Source organism: Grampus griseus, assembly GCF_964374135.1.
Source record: "Grampus griseus genome assembly, chromosome: 2".
In the NCBI taxonomy this organism is placed as follows: domain Eukaryota; kingdom Metazoa; phylum Chordata; class Mammalia; order Artiodactyla; family Delphinidae; genus Grampus; species Grampus griseus.
This window is the reverse complement of record NC_139018.1, coordinates 2,168,531-2,193,159: the sequence shown is the minus strand read 5'-3', so window position 1 is coordinate 2,193,159 and position 24,629 is coordinate 2,168,531. Positions and strand designations below refer to the sequence as shown.

The window sequence follows — 24,629 nt, the reverse complement described above, 5'->3', positions numbered from 1 at the left end:
GCCTGGTCATAGGTATTTCACTGGTGCATCAGTGAATGATTAATGATCTTCATAATAAGATCCTTTTAGTTCCTTTTGGTTTTGCAGAGCCTTTTTACATACTTCATTTGCTTTCTAGACTTGGCCTATGGTAGCTGGGGGATACAGAGACCTAGAAATAAGAACAGGAAGTCAGGCTTCCCTGGTGGCGCAGTGGTTGGGAGTCCGCCTGCCGATGCAGGGGACGTGGGTTCGTGCCCCGGTCCAGGAGGATCCCACATGCCGCAGAGCGGCTGCGCCCGTGGGCCATGGCCGCTGGGCCTGCGCGTCCAGAGCCTGTGCTCCACGGCGGGAGAGGCCACGGCAGTGAGAGGCCCGCGTACCGCAAAAAAAAAAAAAAGAACAGGAAGTCCTCTGCCACTTAGCTGAATGTGTAACTTGACCTTGAGCAGGTCACTTAACTTTCTGGACGTTGGGCTTCTCATCTTTTAAAATGAAGATAATTTCACTAAGTGAAATAAGTCAGACAGAAAGACAGGTACCATATGATCTCATTTATATGTGGAATCTAAAAAATAAAACAAATAGACAAACAAAATAAAACAGAAACAGGCTTACAGAGAGCGAAACTGTTGGTTGCCAGAGGGGAGCTGAGTGAAATAGGTAAAGGGGATTAACAGATATAAACTTTTAGTTATAAAGTAAACAAGTCATGGGGATATAATATACAGCATAAGGAATGTAGTCAGTAATGCTGTAATAATTTTGTATGGTGACAGATGGTTATTGGAGTTATCATGGTGATGATTTCATAATGTATTTGATTGTCACATCACTGTGTTGTACACCTGAAACTAACATAATATTGTATGTCAACTATACTTCAGTTGAAAATAATAATAAAAATAACTAATTAAATGGAGATTTAATCTTCTCATGATGGATTATATTAATGAAATAATACATATCAAAGAGTTTCATAAACTGCAAAGCAGTACGTAAGACATTTTAAGGGTAATCATGCCCTATCTACATTTCTAATGTAGTTCTAGTTCTGTTGGTTATTTTCTATTTATATCATCATAATTTTGAAACTGTGTGTGTGTGGGATTAAGGTGGAGAGGGAGACAGATTTTATCTTGCACTGAAAATGTTATTTAAACAAGTGGCTCTGCAGGGCATAGTGGGCCTTAAGGGTTCTCAGGGTGGCCCTGGAAGGATCCAAAATTTCCAGTCCTTTGTTCTGAACATGAAATTGTATCCATTTCCTTAAACTCATTTCTTCATATATCTAAGGACTTGGTAGTAATTAATAAGTTAGAGGTTACTAAAACTTGGTATTCAGAACTAAAATTAGCATGTAGAGAAGTTTGCTAAGGATTCTAATTCAGTATTCGAATGTTACAGATCTTCCACTATTCATGTGTACTTGCAGATAACTGGAATTCTAGCAGTTTTCTAGGAAGAATTTTATCATAGTATTGTCTTGAGTCGGTTGTGATTTTTCTTGCTTGCTTTTTTTCATTATTTTTGGTCATAGTTTTTAATTACCACTGTTCTTTTTTGTTATTATTCCAAATTACTGTTTGTCACATCATTACCAATTTAGTACCTGGTAGGCTGTCTGTTTAGCTTGGTGGTGTGATGCAGATTTTTATCATCATTAATTTTGGCATATAAATAATAAGACTTTTAAGATTTGTTTGGTATAGCTCAAGTATGAACCATCCACAAAAAATTTATACTAAAGGCAGATCCGTCCAAGTTAAATAATTTGATAAGTGTAATGTTTTCAGTTTGTAGGGCATTGTTTTAAATCATAAATCATGTGTTTGTGTTCTTATAAATTAGAAGCATTCTATAAATACTTCCTTCACATTCTTTTTCGCTGAGTTCCCTTTCCATGGAAAGGTGGCAGCAGAGTGGTGTATACCTGGCATCTTTTGCCCTTGTAATAGTGGTGCTTGCAGCTTGTTTTCTTCCTCAGCACCACTCACAGTTGTATCACACCTGCTCACTCAAATCTCTGTATATTGTGATTTTAAACTCTGGAACTTGGTGTATGGCCTTAGGAGCTAACAACATTCTGCCATCAACAATATGCGATCTTTTTGTACTGCCACTACCAAAAAAAATGTGGACTGGCTCATTCAGGCAGTGTTTGAACACAGGTGTTTAAAATAGTGTCATTTCAAAATGTTCACAGTATTCTGGCTTACACATTGAATCATGTACATCTGATAAACGCATTTAAGCAAACCTGAGTTGACTGCATATTAGTAAACTGATGTTATTTTCACTGACAGGTTCTTCACTTTTCCTTTTAATTTTTCCAGCCACTGAGTGAATAAATGTTAGATTCTAGTAAGATATATTTTTCTCCATTGTTTTTGTACATCTCAATTTCTGAGTACTATCCCTGAGACATTTTCTGTCCATAAATGTCTTTTAGGTCAGCCGTTAAAGAACTCTGTAATGTTGTGTACCTTTAATGATTTTGAAAACAACAGGAGTGAAAAAAAATGTTAGTCTTCCTCCTGGTTTTACAAAGTCACTTTCAGCTTTTTTTTTTTTTTTTTTGGGGGAGTGGGGGGTACACGGACCTCTCACTGTTGTGGTGTCTCCCGTTGCGGAGCACAGGCTCCAGACGCTCAGGCTCAGCGGCCATGGCTCACGGGCCCAACCGCTCCGTGGCATGTGGGATCTTCCCGGACCGGGGCACGAACGCTTGTCCCGTGCATCGGCAGGCGGACTCTAAACCACTGCGCCACCAGGGAAGCCCCATTTTTAGCTTTGATTTGGTTACAGATAATCTTGTTTTATTAAATTCAAGTTTGTCATTAAGAAGCAAGTTATGAATTTATTAAGACATGCAAGTAGGGCTTCCCTGGTTGCCCAGTGGTTAAGAACCTGCCTGCCAGTGCAGGGGACATGGGTTTGATCCCTGGTCCGGGAAGATCCCACGTGCCGCGGAGCAACCAAGCCCGTGTGGCACAACTACTGAGCCTGCGCTCTAGAGCCTGCGAGTCACAACTGCTGAAGCCAGCGAGCCACAACTACTGAAGCCCGCGTGCCTAGAGCCTGTGCTCTGCAACAAGAGAAGCCACCGCAGTGAGAAGCCCACGTGAAGCAACGAAGACCCAACGCAGCCAAAAATAAATAAATTTATAAAAGAAAAAAAAAAGACATGCAAGTACACTAAGTGTAACCCATCTAAAGTTATTTTCTTTTCTCATCTTGGAGTAGTGTGTTAATGTAAAGAGGGATTATAGAGTAATGGTTAGGAACACAGTTAAGCCAGCCTACATGGATTCAAATCTCGACTTCAACCCAGCCTAGCTGTGTGACAAGTCACCTTCCTGGATCTTAGTTTCCCTGTTTGTAAAATGGAAATAATAACAGTACCTCTAGGGCTGTGGTGAGAATTAAATAAGTTAACATTTAAAAGCCCTTAGCACAGGGAGATCAGCTTGGTGCTTTGTGACCACCTAGAAGGGTGGGATAGGGAGGGTGGGAGGGAGACGCAAGAGGGAGAAGATATGGGGATATATGTTTATGTATAGCTGATTCCCTTTGTTATAAAGCAGAAACTAACACACCATTGTAAAGCAATTATACTCCAATAAAGATGTTAAAAAATAATAATAAAATAAAAGCCCTTAGAAGAGCTGAGTGTAGTTCCTAGCACATGGTAAGGACCGAGTGTTTGCTATTATTGTGTGTCCTGCTGAATATTGGTTTTGAGGGAGAGTGGGAGATTTTTTTTTTTTAACTTTTATTGGCATGTAGTTGATTTACAATGTTGTTAGTTTCAGGTGTACAGCAGAGTGAATCAGTTATACATATACATATATCCACTCCTTTTTTTTTTAAGATTCTTTTCCCAGGAGATATTTTTTGTTTGTTTTTTAAATTTTACCCTCACAGGAAATAAGTAAAGCTTAAGGATTGAATGGTAGGTTCTGGCTTAGGTCTCATAGGACTTATTTGCAGTAGACTACTTCTGATCACGGCTAATATTTGCGCATTTAGTATATATGGAGTACTGTATTAGTTTGCTCGAGCCACTATAACAAAATTCTGTAGACTGGGTGTCTTAAACAACAGACATTTATTTCACACAGTTGTAGAGGCTGGGAAGTCCAAAATCAGGGTTGCCAGCATGGTCGGGTTCTGGTGCAAGCTCTCTCTTTGGCTTACAGAGGGCTGCCGTCTCACTGTGTCTTCATAGCAAAGTAGGGGGAAGGTACATGAGCATGCTGTTTGATGTCTCTACTTATAAGGGTACTTAATCCCATCATAAGGACCCACCCTCATGACCTCATCTAAACCAACTTAATTCCCAAATGCTCCATCTCCAAATATCACATTGTGGGACAGCTTCATGAAGTAAGTTCTGTTATTCAGGAAAGAGAGGCCAGGGAGATAAAGTAATCTGCCCAACGTCCCCTGACTAATAAGTGATAGCTGCTTGGGCAGTCATTTTATGATAGGTGTAGTCATCATTGAGTCGAGCATTAATGAACTCTAAATGAAAACATGTTTACCACAGTTTAGACCATAGAGCATTTGCTGTAAGCAATGTCCCAGGTATATTAGTTGGATAGGAATTCATTGTCATTAGATACTAGAGCATATGCTTCCCATGTTCTTACACATATAGGCGTTCTCACAGTAGCTAGTCTGATAGATATCTTTTCACCTTCATACTCTGTTAGGTGAGTATTACTACCATCTTGATTTTCCATTGAGGAGACAGAGTCTGAGAAGTTGGTATAGTCAGACTCTCCAGTTCGTAAGTGATGGAGCAAAGATGTAAATCTTAGCCTGACTCCAAAGCATGGGCTATTTCCACTTCATTATGGCCCCCTCCTGTAATTAAATTTCCCTAACTGAGATGGGAACTAACCTGAGGCTTTCTTTGTAGTAGCTATGAAGAAGTTAGTAAATAGTTTCAAGGTTGAGGAAATATTGGGTTGGCCGAAAAGTGCCTTCAGTTTTAAAGTAAAAATAAAAGACACATTTTTCATTTTCGCGAAGAACTTTATTGAATAATGTATTCACCCTTTTGTTCCACTACCTTCTGCCATTTTTCAGGCAACTTCATAGTTCCATCTTCCCAAAACTTTTTCTCTTTTTGAGCAAAGAACTGTTCCAGGTGCCTTTTACAGTCTCCCAGGGAATTGACATTTTTTCCATTAAGAGAATTTTGTAAAGACCGGAATAAATGGAAATCCAAAGGTGCAATGTCTGGTGAATACGACGGATGAATCAGAACTTCGCAGCCAAGCTGCAACAGTTTTTGCCTGGTCATCAAAGAAACATGCGGTCTTGCGTTATCCTGATGGAAGATTATGTGTTCTCTGTTGACTAATTCTGAACGCTTTTTGTCAAGTGCTGCCTTCAGTTAGTCTAATTGGAAGCAGTACTCGTTGGAATTAATCGTTGGGTTTTCCTGAAGGAACTCGTAATAGAGGACTCCCTTCCAATCCCACCATATACAGAACATCACCTTTTTAGGATGAAGACCGGCCTTTGGTGTGGTTGGTGGTGGTTCATTTCGCTTGCCCCACGATCTCTTCTGTTCCACATTATTGTACAGTATCCACTTTTCATCGCCCGTCACAATTTGTTTTAAAAACGGAACGTTTTCATTACGTTTCAGTAGAGAATCGCATGAGGAAATACGGTCAAGAAGGTTTTTTTCGCTTTACTTACGTGGAACCCAAACGTCAAAGCGATGAACATAACCCAGCTGGTGCAGGTGATTTTCAGTGCTTGACTTGGGTATTTTGAGTATGGCGGCCATCTCCCGCGTGATATAACGTTGGTTGTTCTCAGTGTCTCAATTTGATCACTGTCAACTTCAACTGGTCTACCCAACCGTGGAGCATCGTCCAGCGAGAAATCTCGGGCATGAAACTTCACAAACCACTTTTGACACGTTCAGTCACAGCACCTTCTCCATACACTGAGCAGATCTGTGTTTGCATTTCAATTGCGTTTTCACCTTTCTTGAAATAATAAAGCATAATATGCCGAAAATGTTTTTTTCTTCCATCTTCAATATTAAAATGGCTACACAAAAATTCACTAATTTTGTTGAGCCTTTTTTTTAAATGCATTCTTATATGACAGCTGTCACACACAATCTAACAAAATTGTTTCAAATGAAGTTAAAGACAACTAAGTGCTACTAGAGCCATCTTACAGAAAAAACCAAGCAAACCTTTTGGCAAACCCAATATTTCAAGTACGAAAGAGAAGTAGGCCTTGTACCCCACCTCCCCTTCCAAACTTTGCATAAGTCATATTTTTATGCAAATTTGTTTATTCACTCCTTCACTTAACAAACACTTATTAGTAAATACCTGCTGTGTGCCAGGCACTGTTCAGAGCACTGAGGGTACAACATTGAACCAAATGAATGAAGTTCCTACTTTCATGGAATTGATATCATAGTGGGAGAGCAGCAATAAACAGATATATAATGTCATGTCAGTGCCATGAAGAAAAATAAAGCAAGATGTATTGACTGTATTTTCTTATTTTTTGTATTCTTGATGCTCTGGCATCTGGGGCCTTGCTGACCTGAGATAGACTACTCCCCAGGGCTAGCTAGTTCCTGGAAATAGTAAGCAACTCCCCTGTGAGTACACTGTTCAGATGCAAACTAACCAGTACAGAGCCCATACTCTGAACCATCTCCCCTATCTGGCTCTTAAACTCCAAGAGGCAATATTTCTCTGCCCTAATCATTGCAGAGCTGGTATCGGACACCTAGAGACCGTACTTATACTCAAGAACCTGCTGAAATTATCCCAATGAACCAGTCCTCAGCCTGCTTACCCTGCCTGGACTTACCTTTCCTGTGGAAACCAGAATAAAAACTCTTCCCCATGCTTTCCCCTTGCTCCGTCGGCCTTCTAACCCATCCTGGTGCTTCCTCACATGGCCCTGCATGGCACTGTGTGCCCCCTTCTTTTGGGAACTATAAGTAACAGACCATCATTTTAATGGCACTCTTCTCCTGATCTCTTGGCTCACCATACCTGAATAATAATAGAACCTACATTTTAAAACACAGGGTGGGGACTTCCCTGGTGGCACAGTGGTTAAGAATCCGCCTGTCAATGCAGGGGACCATGGGTTCAAGCCCTGGTCTGGGAAGATCCCACAGGCTGCGGAGCAACTAAGCCTGTGCGCCACAACTACTGAGCCTGCGCTCTAGAGCCCGCGAGCCACAACTACTGAGCCTGCATGCCACAACTAACTACTAAAGCCTGCATGCCTAGAGCCCATGCTCTACAACAAGAGAAGCCACTGCCGTGAGAAGCCCGTGCACCGCAATGACGAGTAGCCCCTGCTCACTGCAACTAGAGAAAGCCCGCATGCGCAACAACGAAGACCCAATGCAGCCAAAAATAAATAAATAAATTTAAAAAACAAAAACACAGGGTGAGGAGATAGTATGCGAGGAATGTGTAGATTTCAAGTGAAAAGTAGGGGTGCCCTCTTAGTAATTCGTTTAAGAAACATTCTTGTTCTCCTGAACCAAGCGTTGTGATAAGAAGAGTCAGATAAGTACAACAGACTCTGGGTGAACTTCACCATGTGGTTTGCAGTAAAAGTTTACTTAGACCTTTAGGATCTAAATTTTTTTTACCAAGTAATAAAGAATGGAAAGACCTTTGCAGTCCTCCTTGCAGCGTTGACATGGAGTTCCTCACTAAGTGTTCGTGGGAGGATTGCACACACAGCTTGAGGAGCAGCAACTGCAGCAGCGGTGGGCTGCCGAGGCCTGCGAGTATGCAGGGCAGTGCAAGGCCCTGAGCTGGCGGTTACATCAGGCCAAACTGGGAGCCTTGAATGCCCCGGCCCTTTAAGGAACAATCATCTCTGTGTAATAAACTTTTCAGTAATTCCCTAACTTTCCCCTGGGTTCTTCTGACTAAGATTTTGTTATTTTAGAAATATTCAGTCTTCTCGGTGGCAGAAACTTTAATTGTCACCATACTGTGACATAGTCAATTTAAACAGTAATCTCTTTTTCTTAAACTGGAACCATTAGTTAAAAACAAATGTGTGAATGTAGTGAAATAATTGATTTTTTAAAATATGTGTTTATGATAGCTGGTTAGCCAGCTTTAAACATGTATAGGGATGGAGGCACACTGCTTCCTATGCCATCTTGTTCCAGTGTTGGACGACTCTAGTTATTATACAGGGTTTTTTTTCTTAATTAATTTATTTATGGCTGTGTTGGGTCTTCATTGCTGCACGCAGGCTTTCTCTAGTTGTGGTGAGCAGGGACTATTTTTCATTGTGGTGCACGGGCTTCTCACTGCGATGGCTTCTCTTGTTGCGGAGCACGGGCTCTAGAGCGCAGGCTCAGTAGTTGTGGTGCACGGGCTTAGTTGCCCGCAGCATGTGGGATCCTCCCGGACCAGGGATCGAACCTGTGTCCCCTGCATTGGCAGGCGGGTTCTTAACAACTGCGCCACCAGGGAAGTCCCTAAACAGGTTTTTTTCTTTCATAGTTTACACTAGCATCTGTCTTCTAGAAACATGTACAGTACTGTTCTCTGTTCTTTCATTTGGAGCTTTGGAGGTTAAATCTACCAGTCCACAAAAATAACCCCTACCAATCCAACATAACCAACTATCTTGGGTCTTCTTGGTCCCTTCTCCAGAGTAAATACTCAGCCTCTTGGGCCAGCTACAGGACTTGCCCTCAACACAGGGCTAGTTTATTCCACATCAGTAATTGATTTTTTTCTTAACTGAATTTATTTCATTCTTGCTGAAGACCATTTAAATGGTTTCCTACCATAATTCCAGTCCTTTTAGTGTATTTTTGAAAAATGAGTCTTTTGTATTAGCTATCACTTCTAGTTTGGTGCTGTATACATTGGACAAGGATGTTTTCATCCAATTAAAATATCCCACAAGGTAGGGACAAGGCACCTCATTGGAGAATCCACCCTTTAGTTGGTTCTGCTGACTCATCAAGCAATATTTGAGTAATATTCAAGCACCATTCTCAAATCCAGACTTTTAGTAAGAGAGAAACAGAAATCCCTGTGTTAAAAAAAAATTAATCAAAATTACTAAGGAAAAAAAAAGAATGATTTTAAATTTAAGTATGTGCATAAATTCAAGTATGTGCAAAATGCGGGAATTCCCTGGAGGTCCAGTGGTTAGGATTCCACACTTCCTCTGCAGGGGGCACGGGTTCGATCCCTGGTCGGGGAACTAAGATCCGACATGGCCGTGCACTGTGGCCAAAAAAAAAAAGTATATACAGCAGATTGCTGAATGATTATCAAAGTATTGTTGAGTATAGGTTCCTTTTATCGGGGTCTTTGTGAGAAATTTTACTTACACCCACTCAAGTCTGGTTTCTTTTTAAAGTTGGTGTTTATTTTGGAGCCACTGTTAATGGTTAGAGCTCTGTAATAGCAGTGACCTTTTTTTGGCATCCCAGGGAATCTCAGTTGTGGGACAAGCCAGGGAACTGTATATTTGGAAGCAGAGAGAACCCGCTCATGCTTTTCTTATGGTCTACAATGTAATGTACTCTTACTGTTACCACCACTGAGTTATCTGGGGTACTTTTGCTTCAGCCTCCTTAGGGCAGTCTTTTTTAACCCTTGTTGTGCAGTAGAATCATCTGTGTAGTTAAAAAAAAACCCTTAATTTCTGTTCTCTTTCTAAAGGTAACCTGTTTTAAAGATGACCCCCTCCTCCAGTGTTTTAAGTCTTATAGACTGCTGCCACTACAGCTGCCAGATATCTCTCCCCCTCTCAAACTCTTCCTGACCCAATTTCTGGACTTCTTTCCTTCTCCTTACCCATCTGGTGAAGCACAAATCATTGTTGGGATCTTTTTCATTGATGAGCGCTGTTGATCTTTTCCTTTCTTAATACCTTCCTCTTTCCATATTGTAGGAGACTAAACAGCTCAGGCCATTAACAAAAGTAGTTGTTCGAATCCTTTTTTGTAAATTTTTTAAAATTGAAGTATAGTTGTTGTACAATATTATATAAGTTACAGGTGTACAATATAGTGGTGATTCACAGTTTTGAAAGGTTATCCTCCATTTATAGTTATTATAAAGTATTGGTTATATTCCCTGTGTTGTACAGTATATCCTTGCAGCTTATTACCTAATAGTTTGTATCTCTCACTCCCCTACCCTATATTGCCCCTCCCCACTTCCCTCTCCCCACTGGTAACCGCTGGTTTCTTCTCTGTACCTGGGAGTCTGCTTCTTTCATATATGTTGGATACTAATTCCTTATCATTCATATCATTTGAAAATATTTTCTCCCATTCAGTAGGTTGCCTTTTCATTTTGTCAGTGGTTGCCTTTGCTGTGCTAAAGCTTTTAAGTTTGATTAGGTCCCATTTGTTTATTTTTGCTTTCATTTCCTTTACTTTAGGAGATGGATCCAAAAAAATATTGCTGCAATTTATGTCAAAGAGTGTTCTGCCTATATTTTTCTCCAGGAGTTTTATAGTATCCAGTCTTACATTTAGGTCTTTAATCCATTTTGAGTTTATTTTTGTATATAGTGTTAGAGAATGTTCTAATTTCATTCTTTTACATGTAGCTGTCCAGTTTTCGCAACACCACTTACTGAAGGGACTGTCTTTGCTTCATTGTATATTCTTGCCCCCCCTTGTCATACGTTAATTGATCATAAGTGTGGGGGTTTGTTTCTGGGCTCTGTATCTTGTTCCATTTATCTATGTGTCTCTTTTTGTGCCAGTACCATACTGTGTTGACTACTGTAGCTTTGTAGTTTAGTCTGAAGTCAGGGAGTATGATTGCTCCATCTCTGTTCTTCTTTCTCAAGATTGTTTTGGTTATATGGGGTCTTTTGTGTTTCCATACAAATTTTAAAATTATTTGTTCTAGTTCTGTGAAAAATGCCATTGGTATTTTAATAGAGATTGCATTGAATCTGTAGATTGCCTTGGTTAGTATGGACATTTTAACAATATTGATTCTTTAGCGCACTCCATCTGAAAGCAGCAGAATACACATTTTCATCAAGTATACATGGAACATTCTCCAGGATAGATCACATGCTAGGCCACAAAACAAGCCTTGGCAAACTTAAGAAACTGTAAGTCATATCAATTGTCTTTTCTGACCACAACACTGTGAGAGTAGAAATCAACCACAAGAAAAAAAGCTGTGAAAAACACAAACACGTGGAGGCTAAACAATATGGATCACTAGACCAGTGGATCACTGAAGGAATCAAAGAGGATATTAAAAAATACCTAGAGTCCTGACTATTAATTTCAATCCAGCATCTGCATTCAGATCAGTGTAATGAATTAGGTAAACTTTTACAAACAGGATATGGTAAATGAAATCTAAGTCAAACCCTCTTCATTTTACATGTTTAAAATATTGAGAATAAAAATATATGTATATTGTTACATTTCAAAAATAGTAATAGGAGTGTAAGAAAATATAGCTTCAGTGTTGCTGCTGCTTTATGGGGAAATTTTTAATTTATTGCCAGACATTTTCACTTTGGCAGCAAATTTAGAGTACAGATTGTGAATTGAGAATATTAGAATTTATTTTTAATTGTACCAATTGTTCATTGTGCTATTTTAGAAAAGCCACTGAAGAACCAACTATTTTATTTTATTTTATTTTGCTGTATCGGTTCTCAGTTGCGGCACACAGATCTTCCTCAACAGCATGCAGGATCTTTCGTTGTGGCGTGCAGGCTCTTTGTTGCAGCGCGTGGGCCTCTCACTAGTTGTGGTGTGCGGGCTCCAGAGCGCACCAGCTCAGTAGTTGTGGCGCTTGGGCTTAGTTGTCCCGTGGCATGTGGGATCTTAGTTCCCCGACCAAGGATCAAACCCACATCCCCTGCATTGGGAGATGGATTCTTAACCCCTGGACCACCAGGGAAGTCCCAAGAACCAGGTATTTTAAATGGGTTAAACTTAGAGCCTAGCATGGACCCATTTGTGGAAAATTGAAAGTTGGGCAAAAACTAGACCTTTGGGAAAGAATCCTAGCGACAACAACCAGAATCACAGCCGTATGTTGCTTATTGTGTGCCACGCACTGTTCCAAGATCTCAACAACATGTCAGGTTCCTTTATCCCTGGGGGTACCAGAGGCCCAGAGAGATCAAGCCACCTAGATTCAGTCAGTCAATGGTAGATCCCCAGGTGGGGACAGATAGTGGGCTCCAGAGTTCAAATTCTTAATGACTGTGCACTAACTGACACACTGACTGAACTAACATTAGAACTTAAAGCCCTAACTTCACATAGCCTTTTCCCAACATGTCCCCTTGGAAGGAATCAGGCCCAGCACCTTCCATATGGGAAGCATACAAAGGAGCTTACTGAAGCTCCTTCACCTTGCATGTGGTAGATACCCAATAATATCTGTTCATTATTTTATAAGTACCAAATTTATTTTAATACTAAATTAATATTTTTCTCATATTGCCCTAATTCCAGGAATCTTGACCACCAGAACCTTAGGTTTTGAGGTGGTAGGAAAATTTCTTTGTCTTTGAAATACTTGATCATAAAAATGCACATTGGGTTTCCCTGGTGGCGCAGTGGTTAAGAATCCGCCTGCCAATGCAGGGGACATGGGTTCAAGCCCTGGTCCGGGAAGATCCCACATGCCATGGAGCAACTAAGCCCATGCGCCACAACTACTGAGCCCACGTGCCACAGCTACTAAAGCCCATGCACCTAGAGCCCATGCTCCGTGACAAGAGAAGCCACTGCAACGAGAAGCCCACACACCACAACGAAGAGTAGCCCCTGCTCACTGCAACTAGAGAAAGCCTGCGCTCAGCAGTGAAGACCCAATGCAGCCAAAAATGAATGAATGAATGAATGAATGAAATGCTTTACATACAGAAGAATGTTACATATTTGCCATATACATATGTTTAGGGTATTTGATTCAAGAAATGGATCAGCAACAATACTTTAAATCAGTCACGTTGTAACCTTCCCCAACGTGAGCTCCTTCTTTGTTTCCCACCTTACAAGGTAACCACTAACAAAAATTTTGTGTTACTATTTTCTTTCTTTTTAAAATTAATTTATTTTTGTATATTAATTTATTTCTTTATCTTGCTGGCATTGAGTCTTCATTGCTGCATGTGGGCTTTTTCTGGTTGCAGCAAGCGAGGGCTACTCTTCGTTGCAGTGCACAGGATTCTCATTGCAGTGGCTTCTCTTGCTACGGAGCACGGGCTTTAGTCATGTGGGCTTCGGTAGTTGCAGCACGTGGGCTCAGTAATTGTGGCTCGCACACTCTAGAGCGTAGGCTCAATAGTTGTGGCGCACGGGCTTAGTTGATCCACGACATATGGGATCTTCCCTGACCAGGAGTCAAACCCATGTCCCTTGCATTGGCAGGCGGATTCTTAACCACTGTGCCACCAGGGAGGTCCCTGTGTTACTACTTTCTATTGATTGTTTTTATAATTTTACCACATATGGGTCCCTCATCAATATAGTGTGAAGATTTTAAATATTATATAAATGGAATCATGTTATTTGTGTCCTTCTCCTGTTTGCTTTATTTTGCCCAAATTGTGTTCCATGTTGATGTATTTAGATGTAATTTACTTTCACTGCTATGCTTATTTTCATGGTTATATAGTATCCTATTATATGAATATTTCATGATTTATTTTATCCATTTTCTGTCTGATTCAGAGACATTTGGATTGCTTATAGCTATTTGTATCACAGACACTGCTATGGATTGTTCGTATGTGTCCTGGTGAAGTTGTTTATGTTTCTTAAGGATATGTGTCCAGTAGTAGACTTATTGGTTCACAGGGTTTGTACATCCTCATTCATCCAAAGCAGTTGTGTTAATTTATATTCCCACCGGTAGCATATAAGACAGTTCAAGTAATGTTACATCCTCGTCAAAATTTGATTTTGTCTGATTTTTCAGTTCTTGACTATCTGATGGATATAAAACTATGTCATTGTGGTTTTCATTTATATTCCCATGATTGCTGATGAGTATTACATCATTCATATTTTTATTGGCTTTTGTTTCTTCTGTGAATTGCCTGTTCAAGCCTTTTCAGTTTCTAGTGGATTTTTTCTTAATCATTTTAGAGATTATGTATTCTGGATACTGACATGTGGCAGATATCTTCTTCTGTTTGATGGTATATCTTTTCATTCTCTGGATGTTGTCTTTTGATGAACAGCAGAATTTCTTAATTTTAACACACCTGAATTGTCATTCTTTTCTTATATGGTTTGTACATTTTCTGTGTTCTTTTTTTTTTTTTTTTTTTTTTTTGCGGTACGCGGGTCTCTCACTGTTGTGGCCTCTCCTGTTGCGGAGCACAGGCTCCAGACGCGCAGTCTCAGCGGCCATGGCTCACGGGCCCAGCCGCTCCGCGGCATGTGGGATCTACCCGGACCGGGGCACGAACCCATGTGCCCTGCATCGGCAGGCGGACTCTCAACCACTGCGCCACCAGGGAAGCCCCTTTTCTGTGTTCTTTAAGAAATTCTTCCCTGCCTGGGGCCATAAAGATATTTTTCTCTTTTGTCTCAAAGGTTTATAATCTTTAATCCACCTTGAAGTTGTGCATATTGTGAAGTAGCAATCCAATTATGTTTTTTCATACGTGTTACAACTTATTGCCTTGTCTCTCCTTTCCCCACTCTTCTGCAATACAGAGTTTCCGTACCTCTCTACACACACATACTGTGTTCTTCCAAAGTGGTTATTCTGGTTCACTTCACAATTGCTATTTTAAAGGCAGGTTTTTAAGTTTATTTTCATTTAAAATTTTTATTTTCAGTAGTAGAATGGCAGGGCTTCCCTTGTGGCCCATTGGTTAAGAATCTGCCTGCCAACACAGAGGACACCAGTTCGAGCCCTGGTCCGGGAAGATCCCACATGCCGCGGAGCAGCTAAGCCTGTGAGCCACAACTACTGAACCTGCACTCTAGAGCCCACGAGCCACAACTACTGAAGCCTGTGCGCCTAGAGCCCGTGCTCTGCAACTGGAGAAGCCACCGCAATGAAAAACCTGCACACTGCAATGAAGAGTAGACCCCGCTCGCCGCAACTAGAGAAAGCCTGCGCGTGGCAACAAAAACCCAACGCGGCCATAAATAAATAAATTTATTTTAAAAATAGTGGAATGGCAAATGATAAACAGAATCCCAAAATATATGACAGGAAAAATCTGAGCTAAATTTATAGAAGCACAAGAGTGACAAAATAGATTTATCTTCTCTCAGGCTATGTATGACACATTAAGTAGAGGAAAAAAAGATACAGATCTTAATATAGAGCCCCTCCACTAGCCCATATTACAAATTGCGCATTTTTAATTTAATTAATTTATTTTTTATTTTATTTTTGGCCACACCATGTGGCATGCTGGATCTTAGTTCCCTGACCAGGGACCAAACCCGTGCCCCCTGCAGTGGAAGCACGGAGTCTTAACCACTGGACTGCCAGGGAAATCCCACACATTTGTGCATTTTTTTTTAAAAGCGTCCCTTTCTTAGGATACATTACAGCTCTGTGCCAGTCAAATCTATGATGATTGTAGCGTAAGTGATTTCCTCACTGTTGGGCAATGCATAACTTACACAGCTATAAACAGTTAATATGATTAATAAGCCTGACTAAGAGATCTTTTCAGATCTTTCTGAACAAGCAATAAAAATAGAAACCAATAAAAATAGAAACAAACAAAAAGTACAAGCATGTGGGACTTGAAAACACTCTTTGAATTCATGGGGTCAAAGAGAAAATGCAAACCAAAATTGCAGTGTATCTAGAAGGTAACACTGTGTATCCGAACCTATAGAATACTGCTTTTGGTGTTCAAGTAAATTTGAAACCTTAAACACATTATTAAACAAAAAATGACAATACATTAAATATTCAACTAATAAGTTAGAGAAGGGAACAAAATAAATCTCAGGAACGAAGAATAATGTAAGGAACTTATAAAGGGCAGAAATTAGTGAATTGGAAAAACAATCAAAATGATCTAGAGCTTTTTTTTTTTGAGAGGGGGATGAGAAGGGAGGCAGTAAAATAGATAAACCACTAGTTACTTAATCCAGGGGATAGGGAGAGACAACACAAAGTATGAGTATGAAATGAGGGGCAGGGAAAGGACCAGATAGAGAAGAATTAAAATTATTATGAGAGAACCTTTTGTGCAAATAAACTAGAACACCTAAAAAATGGATAATTTTCTAGGAAAACGTAACTTATCAAAATTAACTCTACAAAAGAATCTAAATGCATCAGTAACTACAGAAGAAATTGAATAGTGGTAAAAAGGCCAGCTGCCACCTCAGATTGCCATATGCAGAATTTCATGATTGGCTTCTTTGAAACCTTCAGTGAATAGATCTTGAAGGGAAGCTTCCAAATTCTTCTCTGGAATTCACATACATGGCTATCAAAATGTATTAGAAACAGGGAAGAAAACTATAGTTCAATCTCACTTACAACATCCATTCAAAAATTCAGAATTAAAGTATTAGCATATAGGACTTCCAGTTAAACATTAGTACATTTATCTTTGCTCCTTCCTCCCACTCGCTAAATAGTAGTAAAGGAATTAAAAAGGAGTGTCAAAAATAGAGAAGACTGGCAGACAAAGAATTAAACCTAGTTTGCCAGATGGAAAGCAGATGGATGAATAGTTGTGTGTGTGTGTGTGTACACTATTATATATATTTTTTCATGTAGTAGACTTAGCAAATCATAGTGAACTGAAACCAATCCGTAAGGGGAGCACTTAGGGGTGGGAATAGGTAGGCTGGTGCCAGCAAAAATCATGCTGACTCATGCCACAGAATTCAGAAAGTTTAAGGATGAGTTCTGTTAGCTCCTTTTGTGGGTGGAGGTACATGTAGAACTGGAAACAGGATTGGCTTAAAATGTGTAACTGGGCCTCATATCACCTCCAGGCAACCCGCCCTTCTCTGCCCCAGTAGAAATTGGGCAGTTTATTTTCTGAAGAGGCGGAATTGAAGAGCATCTAGACTTGGGGACCCCATACTAAAAACGGGCCCACTGAGTGGTGAGATACTCTGTCTTCCCTCTCCTTGCTTGCCTCCCAGAACTCTCTAGCCCTTCATGTGTTGCCTGAAAAGGAGATTGGAGGATTCTTCTCCAGGAAAATTGAGTTAAATGAAAATATAGTTAGAGACATTATTGTCTTTCAGTGAATCTACTTAATCTTTGCCCGGTCATCCTATGGTCCAGCTTTTATATATATAACATTTAGTCCAGTATTTTGGTGCCTCTCTTAAATATGGGAGGACAGCCAAGAATCTCCAGATATTTGAGGATAACCTGAAACTAAAACAAACAAGAATAAGAAAGAGAAAGGAACACTGGAAACACTGGAAACTCAGCTACTTTAAAAAACAACAACACTTTAATTATGTTTTCAAAGATTTTAAAAAGAGGGAGACAGAATGCAATAATGACCATTATATTCATGAAAGAAGAACATGGTGCATTGAGAAAGGACTGTTGGGGAGAGGGTAATTTATAGTATTGGAAAGAAATTCAATAAAGGGGTTGGAAAATAAAGTCAAGGAAAGCTCTCAGAAAGTATTACAGAAGTTCATAGAGATGAAAATTAAGAAAGATACCATGTGAACTTGAGGTACCTATCTAGGAGGTCTAGTTTCTGGTAAAGAGGTGTTGTAAAAAGAACTGGGGATAGGAGGGGAGATTATCAAAGACTAACAGAAGATGATTTCCCAGAACCGTAGGACCTGAATTTCCAGATTGAAAGGCTCAGTGCCCAATGCAGTAAATGACAAAAGACCCACAATATATCTGGACTGAATGCTAATGTACCACAGAGACTGAATCTGTGGTATATTAAAATTTAAATACATCAAAATTAAAGAGAAGGAAGAGGAAAAAATAGGTCACAAAGAATTGTAGCAGAATGTCATCATACCATTCCACACCACTGTAAGCTGGAAGGAAATGGATCGAGGCCTTTAAAATTCTGAGAGAACTGGATATTCATGTGTAAAAGAATGAAACTGGACCCCTGTCTTATACCATGCACAAAAACTAACTCGTGGATTAAGGATTTAAATGGAAGATATGAAACCATAAAGCTCGTGGAAGAAAACAGTGGGAAAGAGCTCCTTGACATTGTTCTTAGCAATGACTTTTTTTTTTAATATGACACCAAAATCACAAGCCAAAAAAGTGGGACTACAAAAAACTTCACAGCAAACAAAAAACAAACAACAGTCAACAAAATGAAAAGGCAGCCTACGAAGTGGGAGAAAAGGAACCCCTACAACCAGTAGCAAATAAAACCCCAAATAATCCAATTTAAAAAGCAACAAAGGATCTGAATAGACATTTTTCCAACGAAGACATTCAGATAGCCGACAAGTGCATGAAAAGGTGTTCAACATCACTAGCCATCAAGGGAGTGCAAATCAACCTGTTAGAATGGTTGTTATCAAAAAGACAAGAGATGAATGCTGACAGAGGTGTAGAGAAATGGGAAACCTTGTGTACTGTTGGTAGGAATGTAGATTGGTACAACTACTTTGAAAAACAGTATGGAAGTTTCTCAAAAAACTAAAATTAGAGCTACCATATGATTCAGCAGTTTCACTTCTGGGTGTATATCCACAGGAAATGCAGTTACTATCTCAGAGAGATATCTGAGATCCCATGTTCGTTGCATTGTATACTCTTAATAGCCAAGCTAGGGAAACAACCTAGCGTTCATTGACAGATGAATGGGTAAAGAAAGTGTGAGGAGTATTATTATTATATATTCTAACCTATAATAATAGGAATATTATTCAGCTGTAAAAATGGAAATCCTGCTCTTTGTGACAACATGGATGGACCTTGAGGGCATTATGCTAAGTTAAATCAGATAAATACTCTGTGATATCAGTTATATGTGGAATCTTTAAAAAAAATTGAACTTATAAAAACAGAGAGTAGATGGTGGTTGCCAGGGGATGGGGGTGTTGAGGGAAATGGGGAGCTGTTGGTCAAAGGGTACAAACTTCCAGTTACAAGATGGAAAGTTCCAGGGATCTGTTGTACAGCGTGGTGACTATAGTTAGCAAGTACTTGAAAGTTGCTGTGAGAGTGGACCTTAAATGTTCTCACCACAACGAAAACAACAACAAAATGGTAATTATGTGAGGTGAGGGATGTGTTAGCTAACTTTACTGTGGTAAAGATTTCACAATATATATGTGTATCAGATCATCACATTGTACAACCTTAGACTTACACAGTATTCTATGTCAATTATATCTCATTAAAACGGGGGGGCGCATTTCTGAGAGAAAACAATTATGACCTAGAATTCTTTTTTTGTTTGTTTGTTTGTTTAATTTTGGCTGCTTTGGGATCTTCGTTGCTGTGTGCAGGCTTTCTCTGCTTGCGGTGAGCGGAGGCTACTCTTCGTTGCGGTGCGCTGGCTTCTCATTGCAGTGGTTTCTCTTGTTGCAGAGCACAGGCTCTAGGCGCATGGGCTTCAGTAGTTGTGGCATGTGGGCTCAGTAGTTGTGGCTTGCAAACTCTAGAGTAAAGGCTCAGTAGTTGTGGCGCACGGGCTTGGTTGCTCCGTGGCGTGTGGGATCTTCCCGGACCAGGGCTCGAACCCATGTCCGCTGCGTTGGCAGGTGGATTCTTAACCACTGTGCCACCAGGGAAGTCCTGACCTAGAATTCTTTACCCAGCCAAAATGTCAATCAAATGTGAAGATAGAATCAGAACATTCTTGCAAGGTTTTAATCATACACTTATCCTTCCTCAGGAGCTATTGGTGGGATATTTCACCACAACGGGGGACAGTACTAAAAAAGAGAAGAGCATAGGGTCTAGAACAGGAAATCCAACATAGCAGGCCTTGAGAGCAGGACAGAGGCTTCCAGAATATGGATATTTCCAGGGGGGGAAAGAAAGAAAACGTGACTATTTGCAAGTATTTGAGAGGAGATATACACTTCTGTTACAAAGTTTAAGGATGAATTAGTAAAGTGAGAGATACATAGAAAACCTAAGTGAACAAAATAACCGAGACAGTCATTAGCTCAAAGGAAATCAGAAACATTTTTGATAAATAAAAAATGGAAATGCATTCCTAGTGTGGCTATAAAGAATATTTATATAATGTAAACTGAATACTTTAGCCAAATATTATGGTAACTGATCAGGAGGAAGGTGGGAAGGGATGTGGGGTGGGGGACAGGGTGTAAGAGAGCTAAATCTTCACTGCCAATACTAAGAAAATAGCTAATATCAGGGGGAGGGGCTAAGAAATCATAGAATAACAGCACAAGCATGCTATTCAGAAGTAAGGTAGCAGGGACTTCCCTGGCGGTCCAGTGGTTAAGACTTTGCCTTGCAATGCAGGGGGGGTGTGTGTTCGATCCCTGGTCGGGGAGCTAAGATCCCACATGCCTTGTGGTCAATAAACCAAAACATGAAACAGAAGCAATATTGTAACAAATTCAATAAAGACTTTAAAATGGTCCATGTCAAAAATATATATATATATTAAAAAAAGAGAAAGTAAGGCAGCAAATACCTGAGTTGAAAGTGCTTGACATTATGAACAAGGGTTGAGGGTGGAGAGATATATTACATTACACAGTTCAACTTTTAAAACTATATGTACTGCTTTTAGCAATAAAAATTAAACATAATATTTATTTAGCCAAAACTGTAATAGAACCTCATGAAGAGGATGGAGAGGGGAAGCATAAGTCTGTGTTTGGAAGGGTTTACAAAAGTTAAATCCAAAGTGGGAGTCACAAGACAGTGTCTAAAATGGAAAATCAAGGAAGCAATATAATCTGGCATTTTAGAAATATGCAGTAAACAATAGATGAAATAGCTTAAAAAGTTGCAAGGATTGCTTATGAAAGTCAGCAAAGGAAAGAGGATGAATTTGAGTAAGGACCCAACATTTTCTGCTATGGCAGACAAAAGTCTTATTTCCATACTATATAAAAGGTCTTGCAAATCGAGGAGAAACAGGAGTATATAACCTAATAGAAAATAGTCAAAAGATACACTCAGGCAATTAGTAGGACAGATAGTCAATATTCAAGTAAAAAATGTTTAACGTCCGAAAAGATAACATTTTTTCACCAGATTTGCAAAAAACTGATAATACATATTGTTGGCAAGAGTGTAGAGAATCAGGAACTCTGTTATTGCTGACATAGTTTAAATTAATATATATTTAGAGAGTAATATAGCACTAACAAAATTTTAAAAGCATGTATGCCCTTTGGCCCCCCAATCTACTCTGCCAATATATTTGCATAAGTGTATGAGGATGTATATATACAAGGATGCTCATTGTAATGCTACAACAGCAAAAAGTTAGGGATAACCTACATGATATCAGTAAAATTCTGGTTAATTACACTGTAGTACACCCACACATATATATCTCCCCCCATCTATAGACAGCTCTTCCTGGGTAGGAGATAGGTCACTGCCTTTGCCTAGTGTTAAACAAATGGTCTTTAATAGTGCTCTTATCTTCTCTGTTATTTGTTAACTTTCCTATTCTGTTGTTTATTTTAATGTTAGGGTGGTTCTGAGAGTAACTAAACTCTCTTTAAGCTCCTTAAGTTTTGCCTTACTCTGCTGGCTGTCATATTTGCTGGACTTTAAAGATATTCCCTGGAAGACTTGTCTGCCTTTCACCCATCAGCAGCCTTGGCCCAGACTATGAAAAGGAATAGTAAACTCTCTTCTTGTTAACAGTCCTCAGAATACAGCAGTTTTCTTTTTCGGGAATTCCCCTTTTGTCAAAAAACACTTTTCTTTGTTCATTCTCCATCTTCTTCTTAAAATTCAAATTACTTGGAGGAGAGGAGATAGATACTACAGTTGTGATTCAGAGTTCAAAGGACAGATAAAAGTATAGAAGGCAAAGTCTTTACCCCTTGACGTCCATCCATCCAGGTCCCTGCCCTGGGACCACCAGTGGCATCAGTTTCTATTTGTCCTTCTAGAGGTATTCTGTTTATAGAGAAGCAAAGACATTTTTTTTCTTTCTTTTTCACATCAGAGCATTTTGACAGTTCCTTCTCCACAAACTCTGGGCTTTTGCCAGGCTCTCTCCCTCAGTTTTGTCTGAGAGGGTCTTTGATTTGTTCTTTTGTTCAGCAGAGGTGCTGTGATCAGTGTGGTAAGTGAGACAAAGGGCCATAATGAGGAAACAGCAGGTACATCATCCTTCTCTCTTTCCTTCATGAAGTGCCCCAGACACGTTCCAGGGTCTGGGAAGCTGGTTACAAACAGAGGTTTGTCTGTGGTAGGCATTAGAGTCTAGTGTCTGGATTTCATTCTGTCACTCTGGCTGCCTCTTCCAAGTCTCCACTGTGGGCCTCAGCTCTCTTCTCTGAAATGCTTGCTTCTTGATGATTCTGTTTTTTTCATTTTACAGTTAGGCGGTGTCATTTCCTTCCAAGGATACTATCCCTATGCTAATAATTCTATAGAATTTATCTCTAGCCCAGATTTCTTTCCTGAGCTTCAGACCCAAACACCAAGTACCATGCTATGCTTTCAGTATCCTCACTTAACTGCCCCTCACGTGGCATGTCCAAAGCCAGGCTCACCCTCCTCGCTGCAGCTTGAGTCTTCTGTCTCAGAGTGGCACCCAGATTCACGAACTTGGGTGTCAACTTCAACTCTGCCTCCCTCTCCCTTACCCCCTGAATGCTTCTTACCTGTATCTCCTTCTCTTCATCCAAGGCAGCTAATAATTACTCACAATCTTGATTTACAGTTCACCTCTTTCCTAGTAAAGAAGAGGTTGGCGATTATATTCCTGTCCATTATTTATAATACATGAGTTGTCATCCAGCATGTCACTCAGCTGCCATGAAAAGCACAGGCTCTCAACCTTTGGCCTGTTCGTTCTGTCTCATACCTATATATCTGGAGAAGCAAGTCTGAACACTTTGGTCATGATGATTTAGATCACAGTTTGATGACTATGATAACATCTCACCCTACCCTATGCTGTCTCTTATATGCTCATTTTATTTTTATATCAATTGGTAAAATTGTTTTTTCCCAAGGATAATTCCTGTACATCCTCAGTACAGGCTTTGGGGACATTCCTTTACTCTGTAGTACTGTGGGCTTAGTGTGTTTAGTGTTCTCGTCACCAGGGTCCACGTCTTTGCCTTTAGAGATGTTTGTTCTCCTGTCTACCAGTTCCTAAAGGACATAAAAATGGGAAGATGTGTAGAGGGTGGAGATTAGTCGATGAGGAGAGAACTCTTTCACTTTACACATTTCTGTGTTATTTTATTTTTTACAACTAGCATCTGCATAAGGTTGAAAGGGAATGTAGAGAAATAAGATAGTAGAAATAGGTGAACGTCTTATTTAAATGTCCTTTTATAGGAGCAAAACTTAAAAATATGTTGTACAATCCTAGTAGGGACTTTGCTTAAAGTTCATGTTTTCTTTTCAATACATTATTTATATCCAAATTTATCTTCAGCCATCAGGTTCACAGTTGATACAAATAAATGAAATCTCTGGCATTTTAACCATATATGCAAATTGTCAACTTTTAAAACAATTCTGTGCCAGTACCCACCTGTTGCTCTGGGTTCTCTGTATTGCCAGCTTGTAATCTGTCGGTTGTTTTACTTGTACATTTCAAAGGTGGCTGCTTGGACTCGTGAGATGAGTGTGGATTCTGGAGTCAGACACCTCAGACTCTGGACTCCGGCACGTGTTAGCTGAGAGAACCTGATCGAGTTTCTTAACTTTCTTAGTCCTCCTCTCCTGTACATTGGAGATGACCGTAGTCACCTGACAGAGTTGTGAAAATTAAGTCAGAGAGGATCATAGACGTGAAGCATCTAGTGCTGAGCTTCAGACAGAGGTGACACTTGATCACTATTAGCTTCCTCTCCCCACCACCTTTGATTAACTTGGTATAGAGTTTATGAACTCATTTCTACCTGATGTATAATTCTGATAGAGGCAGATATGTAAAGTTATTTTGGTAATACCCTGACACTACCCTGCTAGGGAACCTTTGGCTATTCTTTCTACAGCGTAAGCTTGTACTATTCATCCTTCTATCTGGTGCCACTCACCTTTCCTCTGTTTTCACAACGCAGCCCTTGGTGTGACCTCTGCTGTATGTAACTCAGGGGGTTTCAAACTTTAGTGTGTTTACCGGTAGTGTACTACTACTCTCTAAAGATTACTCCAAAACTTAGCAACTTAGAACCATGTGTCATCTCACAGTTTCTGTGACTCATGTGTTTGGGAGTGACTTCATTGGATGGTTCTGGCTCAGGTGCTCTCAAGAGATTTTGGGTGAGAGCCACAGATGCAGCATCCAAAGATTTGATTGGGGCTGGTGTATCCACTTCGAAAAGGCCCTCTCCCCTGGCTCTTGTCTAGGGCCTGCAGTTCCTCACCAGCTGTGGGTATGAGTCCTCATTTCCTTGCCATCTGGGCCTGTCCATTGAGGTGCTCAGTGTGCTCACAACATGCAAGGAAGTGATCTGTGATGGGTTGGTCTCTTTAAATAGTCTTACTTGGTTGCACCTCCCTGTC

The 24,629-nt window shown here is 40.0% G+C and overlaps 1 protein-coding gene across 12 annotated transcripts in view; it reads left to right on the top strand.

Annotated features, from left to right (window-relative positions):
• The window catches only part of MARK3 (microtubule affinity regulating kinase 3), a 107,666-nt gene that overhangs the window by 40,108 nt on the left and 42,929 nt on the right, over positions 1-24,629 (top strand). The gene's annotated exons all lie outside the window — the stretch shown is intronic.